We start from the raw sequence: 13,291 nt of genomic DNA, 5'->3' as shown, positions 1-13,291 counted from the left end.
GGAAGAATATGGCTTTAAACCTTGGAATGAGAAATATGATCAAGACACTTATTCTCTACACAAAATAGCAATACCATATAGGTTCATATGAAATTTTAATTTGCATACACAAAAAAATTGCGTGATTTTCATGCATTTGATCCTTATAATCTATCAAAGAAATGGGGAACACATTGAGTTATGTCTATTTTCATTTTTGCAATCATTTCATTTTGTGTGGTGAATGCCCAAACTATGATGAGAAAGAATATGAATCATTTGTATACTTATATTATACTAGTTTTTGCTTCAAACAAAATCCCTTAAGCTTTAGCTTGAAATTAGTAGCCTTGGATATTTTTATGATGTTGTTTATTGGGTCTATCTGTACTTGCCTTAACAATAAAAAATTGCATATTGTGAAGTCATAATTTTCATGGTCCATCATATGATAGATTTTTGTCTTTATAGTTTAAATTGTGTACAAATTTTCATCATCAATGTATCACATCATACTAGATGATCCATCGCCAAGATGAAGCAATAGCTAGAGATAACAAAAGATAGAATAATTGAAGACTCAAGAAAATCAATAGGGGTAGGAGGTAGAAAACTAAATCTTGGAGAAGAAGACGGCGAAAATACAAAAGACAATTGAAATAGCAAAAAATATCAAAACAAGAAGAAAGATACCTAAGCTCTAAGAAATTTTTATCTTCCATCTTTAACATACTTACGAAACACATTCTAAGAATTTATCTAGTCCACAGAGCAATTTAAGCATATAGAAGTTGTAAATTATTCTCAAAGATGTAATTAATGTTCAAAATATCAAATTAGAATCATAGAACAGTAGAAATAGCTTTGCATATCCTCTAAATTTAGGGGATAATCATAGTAAATGACCCTCCCAATTTGATACAACTATAATACCTACATGTTATGCTAGTTAAACTTATTTGGCACCTTGGTCATTAATAATATTTTTGAAGTAGTAAATGATTTGCGTTCTAGGGGACCCATAATTGCTTAGGCTAACTTCACACACTTACAATTCCTAATCTGTATGTCAAAATTTGCCTTTTTTTTTGGTGAATCTCTGTCGGTGAGTGAAGAGCTTAAAGATAATCTTTTGGCTTTCCCACATCTACTCATCTCTCCGTAGAACTCATAGAGTGCGAGGTGGTCTAAAAGTGTCATTTTAAAACATTTGCCCAAAAACTGCTAGTAAGACCCCCCAATAGCCAATCACCCCAAAATAGTACTTTTTGCACAAATGGACCAATCAACAACTAAGAAAACTAAAAAAAGAACAAAAGCAAATGACTATTCGTGTTCATGGTTATTTGTTTTGGCATGTTCATATGCAATTACTGGAAATTTTTTTAGATGCTATTGGAAGGAGAGGAGAAGATAATGGTTAACATGACAGTATTGCGTACATAAGCAACAACTAGCTACTATATTTCCGACAAATTATTTCAAATATGAACATACCATTATCTTAGGTGAACTAACAAGGTTTCCATCTCTTAAACTAACTAGAATTTCCCACTCCACAACGGAGTCTGTCTAGCCTAATTTATTTTCATACGTTTACAGAAATAAATCTTATCAGAGGCTTATCTCCATTACGAGGAGTTGAGGATAGTAATTCTCTTCCCGTTACAGCTTAAGCTCGTTTCCCTGTGTTTAGTTAATCACCAACATCAAAAGCAACTGCCTTAATCATTCATTGCGACTGCCCTCTTAAATGGACTCAAATGAAGACAAAAATAATAATTCCACAACATATACTGCACTGTTCTGAGTACCTTTACCACAGTTGTCAATTTCTATCACATATCAAATTTTTTGATTGATTAATTCAAAGGTACCTCCGTTCTACTGTCCATTTGGAATCAATGATTACGATGAAATTGACGCCCTCGTGAGAAGTTGTAAATGTTAATTTCGTTCACAATGAATTTGATACGGATCATATCTTATTGAGCTTTCATTGCAGCTTTCACTCGGCGTAGCTGGGACGATTCAGGAATTTGAGAATTTCCAAGGTCCTTGACATAATGTACTATCATTTAAATATAGAAAAATCAATAAATTATTAATTATTATTTAATCTAATATTATCATTAATATGTTAAAAATTTGAGTACAATTATTCACCATTCTACAATGTGCTCTTATTTTTGTTTAAATATAAAAATAACAAGAGCTCTTGATGAGCTGGCCTTTTGAAATAAGTTTCCCACCTGAATTACATGATTATGTTGAGAAATTATTTGTCATGCTATTATATAAAATAAAAACATACATTGCATATTGATATAAATGCATTTTGTAATATAAAACAACTTTCTTAAGCAAACTTGTACTTCTAGTGACCATGACCTTGACATACCTTTGAAAAGAAAATAATGAATATTCTACCAACACTCTCTAAATCGGGTGATTTCCTTTAGCAATCCTTTCACATTATAATTATTTCTTTAATCTAAACCTGCATTAGGAATAAATAATATTTTTAAAAAATTTAATTTAACTTTAGTTTGATAAAGTGTAAGACTTGTATTGCTTGGGAAAAAATCTTCTCAAAAATGAATGAAGGGAAATAATAAAATTAAAAGATGAGCTTCCATAATGTGACTAGTAATTAAAGAAATACAAATATGATAATTTAATAGAAGAAATAAATTTTAATTCGTATGTATTATTATGATTAATATAAACATAAAAATATGATGTATTAAATTTAATATTTTCTAAAGATCCAATCAAATTAAACTATTTTGTGTGTATAGATTTTATTGGATAAAAACATTTGAACATAAGTCTAATTCAAGCTAGAAGTACATACAAAACTAATATTTTTGACTCTTTTACATAATCAAATTCAATATCATATTATAATATCAATTTATATTTTAAAAAATGATTAAATTTTTAACCCAATGTTTGGAGAAGAAAAGACAGTAAAACTAATAACATAAATATTTAAAACTTCCACTTCAATGCATCTAGTAATCACATCTTTCACTTTTTTCATTGAAAACAAGAGCTCTGTGGGAGCAAGAGTCCTTGCCTATTGCTATAAGGAGAAGAAAATAAATTATTAAAACAACTAATTTGTACAAAAATGATTTAAGTTTTTACAATGAACTATAAATATCACTTTAACTTATATTTTTTCAATTAAATTAAAATTTAAAATATACTTTCAATGTAGATTTTTTAGACTTAAACATATTTATTTAATGTTAGTAATCTAAATTGACATTAAAAATGAGAGAGGTGAAAAAAATTGTTCCATTTCTCTTTACAATATAACTCTAATTTAGATTTTTTGATAAATATATATGTACACTAATTAAATAGCTCGACCATAAGAACCAACTATAAAAATTAATTTTATATTTATATTATTTCTACTACATTAAAAGACCAACTGGATTTTTATTATGATTTTGTTAATTTTTCACATATATTAAATTTTATACTTATATATTAAATATTAGCAATAAGGATGAGTGAGTAGCTGAGTTGGTGTGAAGGCGAGTCGTGAGGCGTAGTGTTAGGCTAATGATCCCGGTGCTACGCATCAACTCCAGTTCGAGTCACACTAGGTTTACCACAAACCCTTTTGCCAATAGTGGCATGTTGTGATGGTTAAGTTGTTGCGTTGTTATCCTTGCCATCCAGGTTCAAATCTCATGGGGATGAGGTCCCCCGTTTGTGGCCCTCCAGGTCAAAGCGTTGGTGGTACCGGTGGGCGTGTCGCGCCAGCGCTACCGGTCACGTTAAAAAGTTTACCAGGCGCATTAAAAAAAAAAAAAAAAAAAATATTAGCAATATAAATTAATGTGATATTGCTATTAGGATTTAACTATGTGATTTTGAGTCAAGTTCATTGACCCATCTTTCATAAGTAGTGATTCAACATGAATCCATCTCTCATCAGAATAAATGGAACGCTTAGCACTCATTGGATATAAGGGTGAAGCACCGGACCTTCCTAGAAGGTCACTCATCCTAGTACTACTCTAGCCCAAGGTCACTGACTCAAAATCACATAGTCAAATCCTAATAGCAATATCACAATTTAACTTTGTAGAAATTATCTCTTACTTATCAATATAAATTAATATTAAAAATGAGAAAATTAAAAAAATTATTACTCCCACTTTTAGAAACACTTCTTCTTACATAACTCTAATTTAAACTTTTTAATAATAAATGGCTTAATCACAAAAACAAACTATAAATAACATATTTACTTTTATTTTTTCTATTAAATAAAAATACAAAATATATTATCAGTATATATTTGTTAATTTTTTTTAAAAATATAATATGATAGGCTTGAAAAAGAGGCATGTTATACCACTATTTTTAAAATAGTAATAATAACAAGTGCCACATAGTGGCATGTACTTGCCGTTAGAATAATGTATTGTTATAATAATGTATTGTTGTAGAAAGATTTAGTCATAGATAAAAAATAGTTGTATAGTCTATAGTAAAATACTATAGAAAATACAATGATTTTGCATACCATGTTAATTTTAATTTAAATAAAAATAAATTAAAAGTTAATAAAACATTAATTTACATGGTAATTTTTTTTAATTTTTTATATGTGAACATTTCTTTTGTTTTATGTTAATTGCACTCATCATATAAATAATTTCTTTTGTATTTTGTTATTTGTTAGTTTGTTAAATAGTGAATGCTTAGGTTAGGTAATAATGTCAAAAATTTCGAACTAAAATTTTAAAAATAATGTCATTTGCTTCATTTTATGGTTAATAATTTTTTAATAGAAATATATATAATTATATAGTTATATAATTCAATAAATAATTATCAATTATGTAGAAAATTTTTAATTTATATTATTTTTCAAGTAAAGCTATAGTATATTATAATTCACAAATTTGAATTATGGAGAACCTTTTTTATAATGAATAGACCTCTGAAAAATAAAGCATTTGATCAATTGACATCATTCTAATATCTCTTGCTTTAGGATTTTTTTTTTAATATTTTAAAACGTCCTTAACCTTCATCTTGATTGTGATTTTGATATTAAGTTTTGGAAAAATTCAAAAGAATTGTGATATGATTCAGAAACATAATAAATAAAAAATAAATAATATAGTCCTCCTATTACAATCATGTTAGATAATTTAATATATTTAGTCATACAAAACATTTGAATAGTTAAAAACTCCAAATTCAAAAGATACTTAACTTTGGAAGTGAAAACCATTTAGGTTGATAAGATTTTGCATTTGATATTTGTTTGAATTTTTTGAATTTTTAAATATGATTAGGTTTAGAATTTAGAATATAGTACAATATAATTATAATATAAGGTGTTTTAGAATTTAAGATGACAAATAAAGGGTGTGTTAAAAGAAAGTAAATAGCCAAATTTAAATACTGTTAGTATTTGATGAAGGTTAAATGTAGTGAAAATTTAATAATCATATTAATTCAATATTCTCTATCATAAATTTTAGCTTATAAATGAATAACAAAACTTTAGATATATTTCAATAATTCCAAAATAAGTGCTTATGATTGGTGGATTGACGTTAATAATCTTCCAAAATGAATGCAATAGCCTACGACAAGTACAATAATAATCATCTACTTCATTTAATTAATTCATTTAATTAAAGTGTAAATTATTTTTGAGTTCCAAAATACAAGTCATGTTTACAAATGTTTTACTTCTAAAAACTGAAATGTAATCAAGTGTTTTCTCCTTCTTAGGTAAACGAGCATTAATTTAATGCGTGTCTCCGTAAAAATTTAAAGTTGTGTGACTACCAATATAACCTGCACCACTGGTCACAAGAATACTCTTACTCTTCTCTTCTCCTCCATTCTGGTCCATCTTTCACACTACTGTAAAACAAATATTTCAACTGGTTGAATCTAAGTCACCCAAAAACAGATTCAAATGGAAAATTTTAAACGACTACAGATTATAGACCAAATAATCTATGGAGCAACAAGCCAGACAAATATACTTCACGCTAATTCCAATTATCTGATTGATTACAGACAGTTCCAGAGCATTTCAGTGTTTCAAAGTTAGAAGACTGGTAGTTAATTTGCAATGCAACATAGAATAAAGTGGAGTGAATTAAAAATCACAAGAATAACTATAGTTTTAATTAAAAAGCTAAAAAGATTGTACACAAAAGGGCCATAATAAGCCATGTAGCTGGCAAATTGTGAAGTAGTAATGTGTCGGTGCTTTCATATTTGAAAAATTCTGTGGAAGATTCTAGATATTTTATTATTCATATTTTAAATTGAAAATATAGCTATATCCTCAGCAAAATTACAATCAACCAATCACAAAACAGAAATTAATAAATAAAAATTCATTTAAAAAAAATAGAATCTAAACCTTAGATATCCATTAAATTTAGTCATAAAATTTAATGAGATGAGTCATTCGGGAACATTAGTTCCCTGCCTAGGCAGGGACTAATAATTTTTTGGTGTTCTTATTTAAGATCAAACTATTTTTTGTTATACAAATATTAAATAAAAGAAATCTAATATTGTAACACAAATGAATGACTTTGATAATATGACAATTGTTTTTTACTGTAGAGATTATTTTTAAAAGTATGATTGTTTTGACTGTTATTATTATTCTTATTATTCCGAACTAATATTTTTCAATGTTCTTATGAACTCCTCAATATGTCTAATTTTTATGACTAATCAAATGCAGGTTAGATTTTAAAATAAATTATTAGATGCTAATCTCTATAATCTGATCATTTTGTTAAGTAAAAACAATAAACAATAAGATAAGATTTCATTTATTATGCATCAAAAAGTTAGAAAGGATAAACCTATGGAGATCTTTAGAGATGGAGATCTTCGACAGTTCTGTTGAAAACAGTGCTATCGCATTGAGTTTCCAATTAAATGAGGTACTTAAGGACCTTGACACAAGATCCAATTTAGTGGTTGGGCAGTCTTCTATGGGTAGCTCTTCAAGAGTAATCAGTTCTCCTATCGACAAGGATTTCACTCTTGAAGACTGTATACTTAAATACTCTCGTACTAATTTTCCCCAGAGAGTCTGATAGAGATTCGAGTTTTCTTGCAATCATGGACGGATATGCCACTGGGCTATCCGTCCATGGTTGTACTTTCAATAGAAAGTTAAAATGGATTAAACCTGTGAGAGCTTCACCAAAATGCCCGGAGCAAACCGTTCCTTGGAAAATGACGGTGAAATTGAAGTCAGCGGCATGCACCCAGACACAAATTGCTAAGTCCAAGCACATCATTTTACTGTCATAAGTCAAACTATGTGAGATATATGCGATGCCTGGTGCGGCTAGCACACAGGCCTCTCGGGGCTTAGAGTTTTAGAAAATTTAACAGACTCTACTGCCATTACCAGAGAAAATGTAATGGTGTAAGCTTCTAAACCGTGGGATTCTAGAAGTTTCTTAGTTGTTGGAAGGAATTTGGAAGAAGCTTGTGGAAAAAAAATTTGAATTCTGTCTGCACTAAATGAATTATATCCCTACAAAAATTGTTGATAGTCAATTAAAAAAAATAATTAAAAATGAATTAAAAAATAAACCGAGTTTTGAACTTTACAAAAGTTCAATAGCTATAAAATTTAATGGGGAGCTCATAGGGGAACATTAGTTAATTAAAAATGAATTAAAAAATAAACTGAGTTTTGAACTTTACAAAAGTTCAATAGTTTTAGCTATAAAAATTAATGGGGAGGTCATAGGGGAACATTAGTTAGGTAGGGACTAATAAATTATTATTAGTTATTACTTAATCTAATATTATCATTAATATGCAAAAAAAAAAATTGAGTACAATTATTCACTATCCTATTAGAAAAGAACACGATATGTAGTGCCTAAAATTTAAGTACACATAAAAGTAAATATAGAATACATATTAAATTATTAGACTTTCATACTTAGTGGTTTAAATTTATTCATTTTTTTAACTAAATAGATAAAATATATTATTATATTAAATATATACTTATTTATGTAAAACACATAGAATTCTATAGCATTTCATTGTAACCCAATATCATGTACAACTTTTATTTTATACATAATTCTTTTTCAAGGTTGTGAGGGGAGGGTTTTTGTCTTGAATATATAGCAAAAAATAATGAAATAAAGTACTTGAATATTTTAGTAGAAAATGAAAAAGAAATTATGTTAAGTATTAAAAGTTCAAACAAATTAGCTCAATATATGAATTGTTCTCATTATTGAGAGATTAGCACAACATATGCAATATTCTCATTATTGTAGGTAAGGACATAAAATGGAAACGTATTGGAATCATCGTCCTATTTTTTTTTTTAAGGAGATAGGAAAAGAGTTGTGAATTTGGGACACAAAAAGAATAGAGACCATTTCTACACTAGGCCATTACAATCAAGCCGTAGCAAAGACCATCACTAGCACAAACTGTTAGAGAATCACCACCAAACAAAACTTAATCAAAACCCAGAGTTATAACTATTACTGCTAGAGTATCAGCCGAAACATTGTTGATAATCACAAAAAAAAAACCAAGTCTTAGAGTATCACAAATTAACATAATTTAGTTTAAACATAACAATATTAGGGTAAAAGTACAAAGTTGTGTCACCTTTCAGGTTGACTTATCAGAACGACTGAATTTGAGTGTTCCTATATAAAAATTATTTTTTTTCAAACATATGATCTTTATAAAATTATTCTAGCTAAGTTATATATGGTCTCACACTTTTCCAATTGGAAATGTCTATTAAATCCATGTTTTCTACTAGTTAGTATCCAATTACTAAAAAAATATAGTTATTTTAGAAAACTGACATTTCAATTACTGGTAGGAAAGAACAAAGAAGAAAACCTCTAGTCTAGCCTGGGACAAACATCCTTTATTATTATAGCTTAAAAGGGGCATACCCAAATCAAATCTCATCATACTTAATTACAACTAATTTTAATTACATCAAACAAGGGGGATACCCAAAATAAATTACATCATATTAAATTACATATGAACCACATACTTGTCTGGAGCTGATATACTTGCTTAAAGTAGATGCAAAGCCTTGCACTAATCCTCTTATCAATTTGATTAAATCGAACATCCCTCTTTTTGATCTTAACAATCAACCTAGTTAGTAAAATTCTTAACATTGATACTAATAAAAAGCTGCCATACGAAGTTGCTAAAAGACCTTGATCTTTAGATCAATCATAATCATGAGTGTTGAAATAGTACTACTAGCTAATGAAAGCCAAACTATGATTAGCAATTCGTAATACAGAGCCTACTTCAAAAGAACATGAAAGTAATCTAACCAAAATATATCTACCATTAGAGTAATGAAAAGAAAATGAGTAATCAGGAGACAAAGACAATATTGGCAGACCAAGAGACTCACTTTGACATAAATTTTCAATACCAATTCTCCAACTGAATCACCATATATCGATAAAAGTTTGATTGTAGCATACCAACTAAACAACACTACTAAATACAATAACATAGGCCATAGCCTCTAAATTAAATATAAAAGAGTTAGAGTTAATGTGATGTCCCCACTCTGATATATAATCTAAATAATAAATAAGTATTATATATAAAGTAATATTAATAATAATATTAAAATGATAATATTTTATAAAGTAATATTATACTATATATCATATTATAGTAATACTAATATGATATAATACATAATACTATTATGATTAAAATATATTCTAATATGAAAATGCTAAATGTATCATAATATAATAATATATACTTGATATATTAATAATATAATTATTAATATAATTTATGACATTAATATAACCAACCTTATTAATTAATATAATTAAATTATTAATAATATAATATAACAAACCTTATTAATTAATATAACAATATTATTGATATAATAATCATTATTGGAAGGACGTGACTCTTTGGAAAACACATATAAATATCGAATATCAAAGACTGAAAAAGGATATCAGAGAAAATAAATAAAAAGATCTATATAGTAAGAGTTTTAAATCTAATGTCCAAAAAGGGGACATTACAAGTGGTATCAAAGCACAACATCCTGCTAGCCTGTGAATGAAGGAATAAGGAAACACAAATTTTTTCAAAAAAATTATCATCCTAGATTTCATCTGCAGCCTTCAAAATGGCATCGATGCTACTGTATTTTGTAGAAATGTGGGCATAGGCTCTGCAAGCCCACTGGAAGCTATTTTGGGCAAATGGTTTCTAGGCCTCACTCTCTGCAAGGTCACACGTACGAGCCTCTCCCAGTTCTTCTTTGCCCTCTCCATAGTTGATCGACTATTACAATGTAAGATCCTCAAATCTTATAGCTGCACAGCAATGAGAAGACAGTAAAAACTTATTAGAACATTGACTCCTCAGAAGGTTAGAATCACAAGCTAATCCATTTGGAAATATAATTCAAGCATTCATAATTGTTTTAATAGCCACCCAATAGGGGAAAAAAAATCAATTAAGTACACAGCAGAATGAATAGCTTATAAACTAGTTTCTGAGATTGCAAAGGTTTTGCTACTCAAATTAGGTTTTGCCAATTCAACTGAATTCTATCGAACTTATCAAAATTTAATGATCTACACACATCCAAAACTATACATTAGACAACAACATTGTCAAAGTTCCAATTTCTGTTCAAGTAGCTTATTCTACAGCCAAAAAATACCAATTATGAAAATGTTGTCTATAACCATAAGCAGAAGTAATAGGCAAGCTTTGTTGTGGCCTTCCTGACATGTTTCCATGCTCACTTTAAAGTTTAAACAACCCTCTGGAGCGGTTGTTTCAAACACGATGCAAAGGTGCTCACAACCACCTGTTTGATGTACTTTGCAACTTCCTAGCACCGCACCTAATTCCCATCATGAGACATTGAAATCTAACTATTGCAGTCACTAATTATTAATCTCCTATCATAAATGATTATTAAACTGCTGAAAATAAATTCCTAGCTAATATTGAAAAATAACACAACTACAACTTCACTTATAAAATATGGAAAGAAATGTGCAACACAATGAACACAATATTTTCGGACAAATTGTCCTTGGAAAAACCCCTAAGGGAAAACTAGTTCTACAGATGAGGAATTATATTAAACTTCAGCAAATCAAGAGATACAAAATTCCTTGCCTCTCACTGGCAGAACTCTGACAACCTCCTAATTTCTCCTACTGATATTCCCCACTGCTATCCCCATGCTAACACTACGCCCTTGCTAACACTGCAAGACAATTTGCTATCATTGCAAATTGTTTCTCCAAAACTTTTCTCTCCAAATGACCCAATGACCCCTTTTTATACTACTTCTGTTGGTAAACCAACGACCGAGATTAAATCAAACCAACGGCTGAGATTAAGACAACTCGACAGCCAATAATAGAATTGGTTGCAAGGTGTCCAAAAGGGAATCACTAAAATTAGTAAATAATTATCCTTGCAACAACCATTTACTAATTCTCGGCAAGTGGACAAACAGCTGTCCAAACTACCCATAACTAATGCTGCTATACATAGATAAGGACGAACAACTGTCCAAGCTACCCATAAATATTACTGCTATTTCTGGGTCAGAAATAACAGCTGTCGAACTAACAATAATTAACACTACCTCTTAGCGAGGAAGCTATTTTGCAGAACACCTAATTTATCTCTGAGGAAGATAAATTTTGCCTTCCCCAATACCTTAGTCAGAATGTCTGCTACCTGCTCCTCTGTAGGTATGTACTATAGCTGAACAACTCCCCTTTGTACACAATCTCTAATGAAGTGATATCTGATATCTATATGTTTAGACCAATCATGAAACACTAGATTCTCAGACAACTTGATGCAACTCTGATTGTCACAATGTATCATAGTAGTCTCAACCTTTTGACCAAACAAGGCTACTAACAACTTTCAAAGCCATATAGCTTCACATGTCGCCATGCCAGCTGCTATGTATTCTGCTTCTACTGAACTTAGAGCCACCAACTTCTGCTTCCTGCTGAACCAAGATACAACTCCTAATTCCAAGCTGAAGCAACACCCTGAAGTGTCCTTTTATCTATTGTACTTCCTGCCCAATCTGCGTCAGTATAGCCTATCAACCTGATACCTTCACCTCAAACATATCCGATCCCATACTCAACTATACCATGCAAGTAACGTAGCACATGCTTAGCCGCTATCCAATGCATTCTCTTCAATCTGCACACGTGGGTCTCTTTGTTGTGTGCTACAAAGCCTTCTGGTTGTTCTATGTATACCTCCTCCTTCAACTCACCATTAAGGAATGCTGTCTTGACATCCATTTGATAGATTTGCCATCCCATCTATGCTGCAAGTGAGATTATAGCTCATATAGAAGTATACCTGGCAACTAGAGCAAATGTCTCCTCGTAGTCTATTCCCTCCTTCTGAGAGAATCCCTTTGCCACAAACCTCGCCTTGTATTTCTCGATGCTACCATCTACACCATGCTTTATCTTATAGATCTAGCGTGATCCAACTACAGTCCTATCTGTTGGTCTAGGTACTACTTCCCACACATCATTTTGCATTATTGAAGAATATTCCTCAACCATAGCATCTCACCATACCTGATGTTTTGCAGCTTCCTGATAGCTAGAAGGCTCACTATCTAACAACTGACTAACTAATGCCACATAGTCATTGAACTTGGCTGATTTTTTTCGCTGTCTAGTACTCTTCCTAGGAGCTCCCATAAACTCCTGAGTATCCCTTTGTGTATTTGGAACCACATGGTTCCCGCTGCCAACTGTAGAGGATGAAATGTCAACCTCTAAGTCTTCTAGATGCATTTTGTATTGAACCTGTTGCTCTATACTCTGTGAATCTTCACTAACTGAGTTTACACTTGTACTGGTAACTGTACTTGAGCTTTGCTGCCCTTGACTTGGTCTAGGAGCTTCTGTTGGTTGCTCACTCTAATCATCTGCTGGAAAATCTCTGGATCTCCTGGATGCCTTATCTTCCATGTACTTGACATCCCATCTAAAAATAATTCTTTTAGTCCCCAGAATGAAAATCCTATATGCCTTTAAGGTCTCACTGTACCCAACAAAGTACCCCCTCTCTGCAGTCTGATCTAACTTTGTACATGTATCTCCAGGAATATGGAAAAATGCCAAACTCCCAAATATCCTAAAGTGACTAACATCTGGCTTCTTCCCTGTGAAAGCCTCCTCTGGTGTCATCTTCCCTAGCACGTTGTGTG

Source organism: Cupressus sempervirens, chromosome 1 (genome assembly GCF_028749045.1).
Source record: "Cupressus sempervirens isolate cs-2001-9-10 chromosome 1, ASM2874904v1, whole genome shotgun sequence".
In the NCBI taxonomy this organism is placed as follows: Eukaryota; Viridiplantae; Streptophyta; class Pinopsida; order Cupressales; family Cupressaceae; genus Cupressus; species Cupressus sempervirens.
This window is presented reverse-complemented; position numbering follows the sequence as displayed.